Source organism: Natator depressus, chromosome 7 (assembly GCF_965152275.1).
Source record: "Natator depressus isolate rNatDep1 chromosome 7, rNatDep2.hap1, whole genome shotgun sequence".
Taxonomy (NCBI): domain Eukaryota; kingdom Metazoa; phylum Chordata; order Testudines; family Cheloniidae; genus Natator; species Natator depressus.
In genome coordinates, this window is record NC_134240.1 from 100,602,185 (window position 1) to 100,616,386 (window position 14,202).

Consider the following 14,202-nt stretch of genomic DNA (forward strand, 5'->3'; position numbering starts at 1 on the left):
GGCTAGAACCCAGGTCTGCCATGAAGAGCCACATTCAAGGAGCACTGTGGAGAATAGGTGCCGCAGAAAATACTGACCCAAGAAACCAGAATGACAGAACCTGTGGCCCTCTGATTGGCCCTTGTGAACTATTTAACACTGGAAGATGCTCCAGGAAGTTATCTGCAGCCAACACATGGATTTCTGGCCTGCTGCAACTCCAGACGGCACCTTGCTTTCTGATCTCCAGTCTCCAACCCCAGCCTGACTCTTGCACACCAATCCCAGTTCTAGTGATTATCCCGATGCCTGCTCACCGACTACTGCCTTGTGATCATCCTTGAGTTGTGGACACCAGCCCAGCTGTGACTGCTAAATCAGACCAGCCACACCCCAGTCCTTTACAGTTTGCCACTGTCAGCACTCTACATGGAAGACCCTTGGAAGGGGTGGGTCTACCACCACACACTAGACCACTGGGGTTTTGGATACACAGCAGCAGATCCCTCAACGCTGAACTGAGAGCGATCTGCTGCGGTCCCAAGTGGCGCAGCTCCTAGCAGAAACTAAGATGCACTGAGACCAGCTTGCATGATCCCAGGAGGAGAAGTCTGTGCTCCAGTCTCAGGTTGGGCCACTGCCCTCTGAACAGAGTCCTGCAGTACCACTACCCACACATTTTGATGGGAACCTCCAGAAGTCCTGTGGTTCCTGAACAAATGCCATCTCTTTTTCCTACTCTGTCCTAGAATGTATCCCATTGAACAGACCAGTGTGGGGTTAGCAATCAGTTTCCTAGCTGGAGAAGGACTGCACTGAGCCTCCCCCATGCTGGAGCAGGACAGCCCGGTGTTAAATCACCGGAATGACTTCCTGCGAGTGTTTTCCACAATTTTTGATAACCCTCATCATGCTCGCTCAGCGGAAGCCGTGCTATGAAGGCTCCAGCAAGGGTGAGGTCCAGCTGCTTCATGTGCGGCCCACTTCATGCAACTCACAGACAATGTTGAGTGGAACGAGGCAGCCCAACTGAACCAATTTTGGTTGGGACTTAGTGAGGTAACGGAGCCTCAAGACCGTGAGCTAGCATGCCTCAAGACCTTGAACAGCATGGATGCTTTTATTGACCTCTCTCTTTCCATATCAACAACAAGCTGTGTAAGCAAAAGGAGAAGTACCAACATGCCGCCACCTTGCCTACTCCCATGCTGAAAAACCCAGGACCCAACCATCAACCAATGCAGGTTGACCTGGGTCACCAATGCTTAATCCTGGAAGAAAAGGAACAGCAACCGTGCAGTAACGTATGCTTTTATTGCAGCGTGCTAGAACATGCCCTTGCCTTTTGCCCCTCATGGACCTCAACAGCAAGGAATCAGGAAACTAGTGAGCCCAGGCTATATTGCGGGGGGGGCACCCAGGGCACCACCATAGAATCATAGAATATCAGGGTTGGAAGGGACCTCAGGAGGACACTCCTGAGGACACTATGCTTTGGAACTAACCCCCAGAGCTTGAGGAAAACCTGATCTAGGACATGCAGATCCTCCCTATGCTTCCAAGTACACATGCAGTTATGTATCATAGATGGGGTCCAAGCTGATACCCCCCCCCAGTGGGCTGTGATCAGTTCTGGGACTACTAATAATTTCATAGATGCAGAAGCTGCTCAAGCACTACAAATCCTCCTCTGTTTAAAGCTACATCAGTTCTTGTAGAGACAATAGATGGATCACTCCTGTCCTCGGGGCCAGTGCCACAGGAATCAGTATCCCAGAAGCCATATTCCAGGGTCACTGGGAATTGCTACAATTCAATGTGATCCATTCTCCACACTTTCCCCTAATTCTCCATATCATCTGCCTGAAGCAAAACGACCTTGCATCTCCTGATGAGAGAAAAGGATCAGCTTCCCCTCTGAACACTGCTAAAGGGTCTGCCTGCATGCAGCCAGCCCCAATACTCCGGTCCTGAACTCCTGCAACCAATCCAATAGCCTGAGTCTCCCTGATAAGTTTTGGGAATATGCAGGCATTTTTGACTATAAAAATGCAGACATACTACCTGTGCACCAGGACAGTGACTGCCTTATAGATCTGCAACCCAGTGCAAAGATCCCTCACAAACAGATCTAGGCAATGTCTGAGCCAGAAGTGGCAGCCCTTCTCATGTACATCCAGGAAAACTTGGCCATGGGCTTAATCCAGCATTCCACCTCCCCAGCTAGGGCTCCAGTACTTTTTGTTAAGAAAAAGGATGGAATGCTATGTCTCTGCATAGATATCGAGCCCTAAACCAGGCGACAGTCTGAAACTGGTATCCCCTGCCCCTAATCATGGAGTTGCCAGATTGTGTCCAGTCCACCAGAATTTTCTCCAAAGAGGACTTCCGGGGGGCTCACAATCTAGTGTGTATTAGGATGGAAGACAAATGGAAGACATGCTATAGGAACTTAGTAATGCCATTTGGTCTGACCAAAGCTCCTGTGACCTTTCAACACTTCATGAATGACGTATTTAGAGACATCCTGGAACGTTCTGTATCAAATGATTTCTTTGCATCAAAGCCCAAAAATATGTATTAATTCCATCTAGCAGTACTCAAAACCTAGTTATAATAGCTGTAATATAGTAAAACTCCTCTTTCAGCAATTCAAAACTAACCATTTCTACTCCTCCATCTCATAATGGCTGGTACCTGTTGACTATCCCTAACACAAAGAAATTAAACTATTCATGTAAAGTCTTGCTCTGACCCAAAAGGAGCTTCACCAGATTATTCAGTGGCAAAACAAACAATATCAGGTGAGGAGGGTATCTGAAAGCTTTTCAAACAATAAAAATTTCTGACTGAAGTTTAGGCCTCGCACAGGATTACTGGCCGTTGAGGGTAATAAGATAGGATCAGTTCATCTGTGCCTGATCAGTACACTCTTCAAGGTGTGCCAGAGAGCAATGGCATTTGACTTGAGTACCACCTTCCTAGCAAAGGAGCTTAACTGTGATGATTAATCCCAGGTGTGGGGATAAAAGGACGATGAGAACTAGAAGCACAGTTAGGGAAGCGCAGACAAGCAAGGACACTCTTGTAGGAAGGGACCACAGGGAGCAGGCCACGCTCATGTGGGAAAGAGACCTTAGTACAGGCTAGAGAGAGACCCATGAGGGGCAAGAGACTAGGCTCCTGAGGGGGAAGCCCTGGAGTGAGGGTTAGGGAATTTTGTGCAGTTCTGTTGGTGGAAAGGGGCAGGCCTGTAAGTCTTATGAAAAATGGACCTGGAACAGTGGGCTGAGACAGGTGGATTTATTATTCACTAGATTTAGGGGCTGAGATGGCTGGACTTTGCATTTTTTATTTTAATGCCCAACAGATGATGCTTTATGATGCTGGGAAAGAACTGAGTTTGTCCCCATAAAAAGAGAGAAAAGGAATAGTATTTGAATTTGTTATGCATTAATAAAACTAGCCCCGAAAAAGGGAGTTTCCTTCATGATCCTAACCTCATGTGTATGTTTAGAATTGCTTCTGGGAGAACAGGCACCACAGGTTAGGTGACTCCAGAGCCAATACTGACCAGCATGGGGTACTCTGCACAGTTCTGGCCCCTGAAAAGGCCCCAGTCCTGCCATTTACAACACACTAGAGGATCCCTACATCTATAGGAGTCCCACTGACTTCAATGGAGGTCTGCCCACACACCATAATTTGCAAGGCTGGGCCCTTTGTATCTAATAAAACAGTCTTTATGCCTCAGGAAACACATGGATTACTCTAATTCCCTAATGCCTTTTTCCATTCAAGAAATATGGATATTTTAGATGGATTCTCCTTTATCTCTAGATTTCTTTAAAACAATATGTTTTCTTTAGTAGAACATAAGAAAAGTTCTTCATTTTTAAATCCATTTTTCCCTTTTATATCCACTTAAGGTAGTTTTATTTAACACAAAAAATTAAAATGCTGTTTTTGTCTATTTTAATTAAATTGGAATTTCCATACAAATAGAGCTTGACCCAAGTCACGAGTAAATAAAAAAATGCATCATTCACCATCTTCTAACATAATAAAAAAAATGAAGAAACTGAATAAATAAATGTATGTCTTCACTACCTGCCGGATCGGCAGGCAGTGATCGATCCAGCAGGGATCGATTTATCACGTCTAGTCTAGACACGATAAATCAATCCCTGAGCACTCTCCTCTCAACTCCTGTACTCCAGCTCCGCGAGAAGCGCAGGCAGAGTCGATGGGGGAGCAGCAGCAGTAGACTCACCATGGTGAAGACAACTTGGTAAGTCGATCTAAGAACATTGACTTCAGCTACGTGATTCACGTAGCTGAAGTTGCGTTACTTAGATCGATTACGCCTGTCCTCCCCCCCCCCCCCCCAGTGTAGACCAGGGCTAAGTTTCAGCTGTATAACCACTTAAAATAAATGTGTATATGTGTAATATATCATCTTGCTTAGCTAAAAGAAACACCAAATTTAGAACAAAATTTCTCTTAAAACTATTTTTGTAGCCATTATGTGTTTGCAGGTCAACATGGACAGCTGTGCATCCAGAGTCTTGAGAGTGAATGCACTGAGGTGTGTGTATTCTTTGTTTTTTTTTTTAGGAGACCTCATACTTGGTAAAGCAACCCCCATCCTTTCATGTATTTATACCTGCTCCTGTATTTTCACTCCATGCATCTGATGAAGTGGGTTCTAACCCACAAAAGCTTATGCCCAAATAAATTTGTTAGTCTCTAAGGTGCCACTCCTCGTTATTTTTGCTGATACAGACTAACACGGCTACCACTCTGAAATAAATTTTACCCAGTGTGGGTTTCCAACCAGTAAAGGTTCATTTAAATACCTATGTACACATGCACAGTACCTCTATTTTTAAGTGTGCTCCTGAAGTCTTAAGGGATTTTCTATTACATGTGTTCAGTATGCAATTTCAAAGTCTAATATCTCAGAACAAGCAAAAGCTACTTTTTTCAAAACAAGCAAAGATATTAGACCACAATGAGGATTATTTAACCCATGCAAAGTTTCAAATATTAGCCATTTTTGCAATAGCCATGTTTAAAATCTGTGGTTAAAATATGGTCTGGAGTTGAAATCAAACCTGGAAAATTTTAACCTCAAAAAAAAATTTCTTATTGAAAGTTAGAAAGCTATAAAACAGAGCATTGTACTAGAAACTGTTCTGCAATCTTAACTGGAATAACAACTATAATGCAATTCCACTGTCAGATTTCTTTCTTTATGGCTTTCTCAACTTAATTCAACTAAATGCAATTTATAAACATTTAAAGAGGTACTTTTTTGACAATGCGTAAGCCCATTAGGGCATGTCTATGCTGCAATTAAATAGCTGCAGGTGGCCTGTTTCAGCTGACTCAGGTTCACAGGGCTCAGGCTAAAAGGCTGTTGAACTGAGGTGTAGACATTTGGGCTCAAGCTGGAGCCTGGGCTCTAGGACCCTCCCCCGTCATGGGGTCCTAATTGTTAATGAGAATCTGGCTCTTTGTATTCATAAGTTTTTGGCTTATCTTTTCATCTTTGCTATAGTATTTACTTGCTTGATTTAGGAAAGATTCTTATTTTCCACTGTATAATTAACAGATCTGTCTGAATCACTGCTGTGGAAAGGAAACCTGCTTTCTAAACATGGTGATGGCATTTGATATTTGTTAAAGTTCACAAACTGGTAGATAGGGATAACAAATCTGAAGCATACAGTTAATCAATTTGAGGGTATGGAATCTCTGTGTATGTATAAATGCAGAAAGTATTAAACAATGCACCTGTTTTGGTCATCTGCAGGAAATGGACACAGGATCTATGGATCTAAAGCATGAGTCTCTATAATCTGAGATAACACACCATATATGGAGATATTAACATATTCATAAACCCCAGTATGCAATCCAACCACCAGAGGGGGACAATGACCCATACTGTGTTAGCATGCATTAGATAAGCAAATAAATTGGACCATTTTCCCTGAAAGGCAGTGGGCAGAGTAGATGAGACTTCGGTTCTATTCTAAACTCTACCTGCAGTACCTTTGACAAACCTCTCCATTATTTTACTTGTAAAATAGATAATTGTTTCCCCTGAGGTAAGGTATGTGGCCTTGGTTATGAGTGCACAGAAATATTAAGAACAGTCTATCTCTCTGTCTCATAGGTAACAAATGTGCATAACCAGCACTCCCTTCCTGGGGCTTGGTTTAATCAGTAACACTAAAACATAACATAAGCCACAGCCTGAACTTCCTACGCAAGCTTGATGGCTGCTCTTTGATTCTTTGTTGGTGTGATCATGGTGCTCATGAGCACAAAATAAGAATATTTTAACCAGCAGCATCCATTAAGGATGTGTCTGCATCTTGTACGTCCTTGTGCCCTCCTTACCCAGTTATCTGAGCGGAAAATGGTCAGAGCTGCCCAGGCCACCTCTCAGTTCCTCCACTAATTCAGAGTCCCAGCAGAGGTGGACTCCGAAAGAACAGGCATAAAGGGCACGTCATGGGATTTCCATGGACAAAATATCTTTAAGATCCACAGGTGCTGTAAGGTAACTAATTCTTCTTTCCTTGGGTTTCCCTCCAGGACGGTTAAAATTGCATCTAATGAAGAGAGACACTTCTTCCCTCCTTGCTGTCATGACTGAAGCTAACAGGACCTAACTGCTGATATGACACAGCAGTAATTACCCTCAATTTTAATGTAGAGTTGTGGCACTGTGATGCTGTGTATAAGAAAGGTGACTATTTATATCACTGTTGTTGCCACTGTTACACAATTTGCATAAATCTTATGCAAAGTGTATCATGTAAGGTGTCAATGGGAAAGTTACAATTTGCTATGAATGATTATCCTGTTTATATGCATGTATCTTTGTAACTGAAGTTATGCATATTGGCCATGGACTTGTATCTTACACATTTTGTATTCCTGGGTGACCCCCCCCCCAGATAGAATTTACATCAAGGCTAGACAGTTATGTGTTGATGGCCCATCAAGGACACACAGCTCTCACAATGGTCCATTAAAGTAACTCATCCCGTCTAGACAGCCCTTCCTGAGGATGCCTCAGAGAGCGAGGGGCCATTGGCCACCTCTTGTGGTTCAGCAAACCATGTAAGGACATGTGACCTGATCATGTGACCCTGGACTCCATCTTGGGCCAGCAATTTTCCACACACAGGTACTACGGGCTTTGTTTGGGGCAGTAAAATTCCAAGAACATGGTAGAGGATATAAAAGGCCCCTGAGACATCTCAATTTTGTCTTCATTTCCTGCTCCGTTTCTCCGGACTGGTTTTCTAACAAGGAATCTTTAAACAAGGACTGATGACCCCAATCTGCTTGGGTGATTTCAGAGAGATTTTTGCAACCAGCCGTTTATTCCATCTCTGCTACAAACCTGATATAAGGACTTTGCAATCACTTGTATTTATGTGATTCCTCAATCATGTATAACTTTCTTCTTATTAAATCTTTACTAAGGATTGAGTGACAGCATGATATTTGGGTAAGATCTGAGATTCATATTGACCTGGGGATACGTGTCTGGTCCTTTGGGATTAGAAAGCACCTCACGTTTGGTGAAATGGGTTTTCAGTGACCTCTTACTATATTAGATTGGGTTGCCTGGATGGGAGCCGAAGGCTGGAATGCCTAAAGGGGGCTGTGTTTGGCTTCTCGTTAACCAGTTTGGTACTGCAGAAAGCTCTTTTTTTGCTCACTTGGTGAATCTAATTATAGAGTAAACTACCAGCTTTGGGGATTGTCTGCCCTATTTCTTGCAGTCTGCCTGAGTGTGGCACTCAGTGTGACCCATCCCAGGGACCTGGTCACAAGCACCTAAGTCTATAATGTTTTGACAGAAGAATCCTGTAATGCTAAACAGGATATTAGTCTGCCACCCTGTTACAGAGTTCCCAAAACAGAATTAAAGCCAGTATATGGCAGAAATTGTAACTTAAAATCAGAATTCCCTGGCTCCCAACCTTGGGTTTACTTACATAGAAAATGTGTGTTCACCTCATTTTCCTCCTGCTTGAATGTAATTTAATAAGTGAGTACATGCTAGTTGAAAACTCCATAAAGTATAGATCTATGCCAGTAGGAACTCTGTATTGCACAGCTGCTTTGATGAGGAACATCACACCAGAGCAGCTGTACCATAAAAGCTTCTAAAGGCGTTTGGTTCTTGTACAGTTCAAGAATCTCATATCCAGCTGGTGTAGACTTCCTGGTTTGAGTAATTAAAACAAAGGTTTTTAAAGAAAATACTATGGCAAGAAGTGCCATATATCTTAATATTGCTCAGTGCAGCCATGTTCTGAGACAGTGAGTTTCAATAGTTCATTTCTTTAAGAATTAAAATTCTAGTCACAGTACTGAGGATTTTTTCTGTATATACAATGCAAACATAGTTTTATAGCATATTGTGATAAAATAAAATGAAGATAAGCCATCAGTTCATTCTCAAGGATCTGATCTTTCTCCCTCACACACACGGAAAAATTTTCAGAAGTGACTTAGAAACCTATGTGCTTGGGGAAGTTTACCTGGGGAAATTTACTGGCATAATTATACCACTCTAGTTATATCAATTTAACATCCTGTGTGTACATTCTTTAAAGTGTCTTTTTTCCAGTATAGCTTATGAGAGTGTCCACATGAAGAGTTAGGTCAATAGAATTATGCCAGAAAATTTCCATGTCTACATAAGCCCAAATCCCATTGACTTTCTATGGGACATAAGTAGGGTTTAAATTCAGCTGGAGTTGTCCAGAGTAGAGCTCCAGTAAATATTTTTAAACCCGCAGGCTTGGAGCCCCAAGCTCTGGCGCACCCCATGGAGCTGGAGCCCTGAGCCTCAGCATGCCCCTCCCAGGGGCTAAAGCCCCAAGACACTACCCCTACCCCACCCCCGGCCCCACAGCTGAAGCCCAGAGCTCCGAATGCCGGGGAGGTAGGGGACGGACCTCTCGGAAATATCGTATAAGAATTTAAGCCCGAACATACATATCATAGGGTATGTGTACACTGCAATTAAACATCCATGACTGACCTGGGGCTCGGGCTACGGGGCTGTTTAAACCAGAAGCTTTATATTTGTCATTCTAGGAAATTTAACAGATAGAACAAAAACAGTTAAGGATAGAGATAATGACCTACTACAACAAAAGGTAAAAGTTTCTCATAAAAATGTATTTGTGATATGGTGTTGATGCTATGCAACATCTTTCCTTTAACCAGAGCTAGAGCTAAGACCAACAATGAATCTTCAGCCGAGTTCTCTAGGAGTTTGAGTGAGTTAAACAGACAATTCTGAGTAGAATTAAACATCATTTCAATTTTACTAAGATGTGACTCAAAACAGGTGGATTAACGTTTAAAATACACAAACAGAAATATTCCCAAATGGAATTAAATGTGCCCAAAACAGAATGCTAGCAGCAGCTAATCTCAAGAGTACCAAGCTTTTGAACTCTGTTGAAGGTTGTTCACCTGATGAATTTCATTATGACTAATTAAAAAGTAGCATTTTTGCATATAAATTTTAAGATTATACACTTATGTGTAAAGTTACAGATCTGCATGGCTGTTGCCTGTTCCACTTTTCAACTGGAAAAGCCTATTTTAAGAAAATACAAGGAATTTGGGGGGGGGGGGGTTAAAATACATATTTGTCAAGCAATATTTTTCAAAGATTTACACACTAATTAAAAAGGAATAAAAAGTTATAAGTATGTAAAATTTGTTCTGAAGAATGTTGTAAGTCTAAGTTTACAATACGGAAAAAATGTCTTAAAACACCCCAAATCAACGTGAAAGACTTTGTCCAGGAGGACATCTTATGCAACAACTAAAGTGAAGACATAGCATTTAGCAGGAACATCAATCTTGCCAGACGCAAAAGAAAATGGGGTAGAAAAAAAATTCATCATCCAAAACAAGGTAACTACAAATGGGAGTTTAAGGAGAACATTTCTAGGCTTCATCTACACTTGGAGCGAGCAGTGTGACTCCCAATTGGTGCAGACATACCTGCGCTAGCACGGGCTGCACAAATAGTGGCAGAAGATAGCCACCCCAAGTATGTACTCACGGGTTCCAGGTCGGTTTGTACTTGGGGTGGCTAGCCCATGCCACTGGTCACTGCTGTCCATGCTACCATAGCTATGCTACTATGTTTAGCGGGCTAACTCAATGACATCTAGCACAAATATGTCCACACCACTATCTCCAGGTATAGAAGTATCACTAGAGTCCTGACTTCGGCAACACTCCCATTGATTGCCATGGGAGTGTTGCCCAAGCTAGGACTGCAGGATTTGGCTTAGGAACTGCACTGGTAAGGAATGGGAGTGGATTAGCTATAGACTAGGAGTTGCAGGATACCGCATTTGAGACCAGTAACTAGTCTGCCTACTGAAAGATGTGTTTAAATTTCACATCAGAGATACGCAGCTAGTAACATAAACCCTTTAAGAAGAAACCCAAAGAACCCACTGGGCTTGATTATGAAGACTCGTTACTGGAGTTACTCACAATTTACAGTACTGTAAGTAAAACAGAATCAATCCCCCTGACTTTAAACTTTGTTTTATAATCCATCCTTGTCAGAAAATGTTTGTTTTCAAGAGAGCAGTCAGAAATTGTTGAGTACTGTGGACACCCGCCAGTGGGGAGCTGGGAGGCCTCTGCACAGCGGAAAGTAAGTTGGAAAACAGGTGCAGAGGGGGAGCTGGAACTCGCATTTTTGTGCATGCACATTTTGTATGCATATACGGTTGCATTTTCAATCTGTAATTGTCTCTCACACAGAGAGTGGGGCTTGCCCAGGGAGATTTCAAAAACAAAAGGACAGACAAAACATAGGAACATTTCTTTTTTTTCTTTTTTTAAAAAACCCCTCATGATTTTAGGTCACTCATGATTCTTGGGTTCTGACTCATGATTTTTAAAAAATTCCTGGCACTGGCAATTCTGCTTCTTCCAACGTGGAGTCCCATGCAAATTCAGGGACCTCTGCCAAGGGGTAAAGTTCTATACCTGTGGTATCCTTTCTGAGATAGAGGCTTCATTTTGAAGTTGTGAAGAGTGCCATTTTAATTCTGGGTTTTATAGTTAAATAAATAAAATTGTGGTTTGCAATCTTTTTGCTTGAATCTCAAGACAGAAGCTACATACTGTATAAAGTCCACTACACATTTCAAATGGGAATCGAGGACAACATGCACCTTTGGCTGTAAGAAGCCTGAGTGTACAGAAATCCTGTTGTCACTTGGCTGAAGTAAAGCAGAGTTATCTGGTGTGATAGCAAGTGATTGATTTGACAGAACAAGGAGTAATGGTCTCAAGTTGCAGTGGGGGAGGTTTAGGTTGGATATTAGGAAAGACTTGTTCACAAGGAGGGTGGTGAAGCACTGGAATAGGTTACCTAGGGAGGTGGTGGAATCTCCTTCCTTTGAGGTTTTTAAGGTCAGGTTTGACAAAGCCCCGGCTGGGATGATTTAGTTGGGGATTGGTCCTGCTTTGAGCAGGGGGTTGGACTAGATGACCTCCTGAGGTCCCTTCCAACCCTGATATTCTATGATTGTGATTCAAAATTACATAGCACTTAAACTAAAAGGCAAATACTTTGTGTGTTTTTCTAACCAGTTGAGCTAACACAATATAAAAACTATACTTACTGGAATTAGCAATTCAGACCTGGCAAAGCCCAGCAGAGTTAAACTAACAGAATTAAGATGGTTTTATTAAGCCTGTGAATAAATCATTTTTATGGTTGTCTTGGAGGGCTGTTTCATATTTAGTAGTGTCATGGTACTGATGAGACCATTATGGGTGCCAAGGCCTCATTCTAAAATTCCCATAGCAATCTAAGGGCTCATCCACACTTAAACTGCTACAGTGGCGCAGCTTCAACTCCCTGAGAGGCGATATCTATGTTGAGGGAGAAGCCCGCCCATCAACACAGTGCTGTCTACACTGGGGGTTAGGTCGGTATAACTACTTCGCACAGGGGTGTGCGTTTTCCACACCTCTGAGTAACACAGGGTAGACCAAGCCTCCAAAATGTTTGAGTTGGCCTGAAAACGTTTAGTCTCAGGTTTGGTCTGCACTACAGATTCATGTCAGTATAACGACATCACTCAGAAGCTCTCCCATCGGCATAGGTAGCGTCTCCACTAAGTGCCACAGCAGCGCAGCTGCGCCACAAATATAGACAAGCCCAGTTAAGTTTTTCCTGATGTACAACCTGAACCTAAACATCCCTTGCTTCAGTTTAAGCCCATTGCTTCTTGTCCTATTCTCAGCAGTTAAGAAGAACAATTTCCCCCCCCCCCCATAACAACCTTTTATGTCCTTGAAAACTATTATGTTCCCTCTCATTTTTTTGGTTTCCAGACCAAACAAACCCAATTTTTTCCAATCGTCCCTCTTAGGTCATGTTTTCTAGACCTTTAATCATTTTTATTGCTCTTCTCTGGACTTTCTCCAGCTTGTCCACATCTTTCCTGAAATGTGGCACCCAGAAGTGGACACAATACTCCAGCTGAGGCCTAATCAGCACAGAGTAGAGCAGAAGAATTATTTCTCATGTCTTACTTACAACAGTTCTGCTAATACATCCCAGAATGATGTTCGCCTTTTTTGCAAAGTGTTACACTGTTGACTCGTATTTAGCTTGTGGTCCACTTCGACTCCCAGATCCCTTTCTGCAGTACTCCTTCTTAGGCAGTCATTTCCCATTTTGTATGCGTGCAACTGATTGTTCCTTCCTAAGTGGAGTACTTTGCATTTGTCCTTATTGAATTTCATCCTATTTACTTCAGACCATTTCTCCAGTTTGTTCAGATAATTTTGAATTATAATCCTATCCTCCAAAGCACTTACACCCCTCCCATCTTGGTATCGTCCACCAACTTTATAAAATGTACTCTCTATGCCATTATCTAAATCACTGATGAAGATATTGAACAGAACCGGACCCAGAACTGATCCCTGTGGGACCCCAATCGTTATGCCCTTCCAGCATGACTGTGAGCATTCATTTAATTTCAAGCCTGAACTTGTTGATGCCATTTATATCCATTTGTTCTTGTGTCAATATTGGAGCTTAACTTAAATAACTCCTCTCCATCCCAGGTATTTATTCTGCTGATGTATTTATAGAGAGCAATCATATCTCCCCTCGGCCTTCTTTTGGTTAGACTAAACAAGACAAGCTTTTTGAGTCTCCTCTCATAAGGTAGGTTTTCCATTCCTCTGATCATCCTGGTGGCCCTTCTCTGCACCTGTACCAGTTAGAATTATCTTTCTTACACATGGGAGACTAGAATTGCACACAGCATTCCAGATGAAGTCTCACTAGTGCCTTGTCTAATGGTACTAACACTTCCCTATCTCTACTGGAAATACCTCATTTGATGCATCCTAAGATTGCATTAGCCTTTTTTTCATGGCTGCATCACATTGGCCGCTTATAGTCATCCTGTGATCAACCAATACACCCAGGTCTTTCTCCTCCTTTGTTGCTTCTAACTGATAAGGCTCAAACTTAAAGCAAAAATTCTTCTCATTAGTCCCTAAATGTCTTGTACTTTGCACTATTAAATTTCATTCCATTTCTATTACTCCAGTTTACAAAGTCATCAAGATCTTCTTGTATGATATTCCAGTCCTCCTCTGTATTGGTAATACCTCCCAATTGTGTGTCATATGCAAATTTCATTAGCACATTCCCACTTTTTGTGCCAAGGTCATTAATAAAAATGTTAAATAAGACTGATCCCCAAACCGATCCCTGTGGAACTCCACTAGTAACCTCCCTCCAGCCTGACAGTTCACCCTTCAGTATGAGCCATTGTAGTCACTCCTTTAACCAGTTCCTTATACACCTTTCAATCCCCATTTTCTCCAATTTAACTAATAATCTCCCATATGGAACTGCATCAATTGCCTCACTGATATCCAAGTAGATTCGATCTACTGCATTTCCTTTGTCTAAAAAATCAGTTATCTTCCCAAAGAAAGAGATCAGGTTGTATTTTATCCCAGTTATCGTGTACCTCTATGTCCTACGCTACTTTCTCTTTCAAAATTTATTCCAAGACCTTGCATACAATTGAGATCAAACCAACATTTCCCAATCACTTTTCCCCCTCTCTTAAAAAGAGGTACTATATTAGCAATTCTCCA

The 14,202-nt window shown here is 42.1% G+C and overlaps 1 protein-coding gene across 4 annotated transcripts in view; it reads right to left on the minus strand.

The window, feature by feature from the left end:
* PTPRE (protein tyrosine phosphatase receptor type E) overlaps positions 1–14,202 on the minus strand; it is a 251,991-nt gene that overhangs the window by 141,304 nt on the left and 96,485 nt on the right. The gene's annotated exons all lie outside the window — the stretch shown is intronic.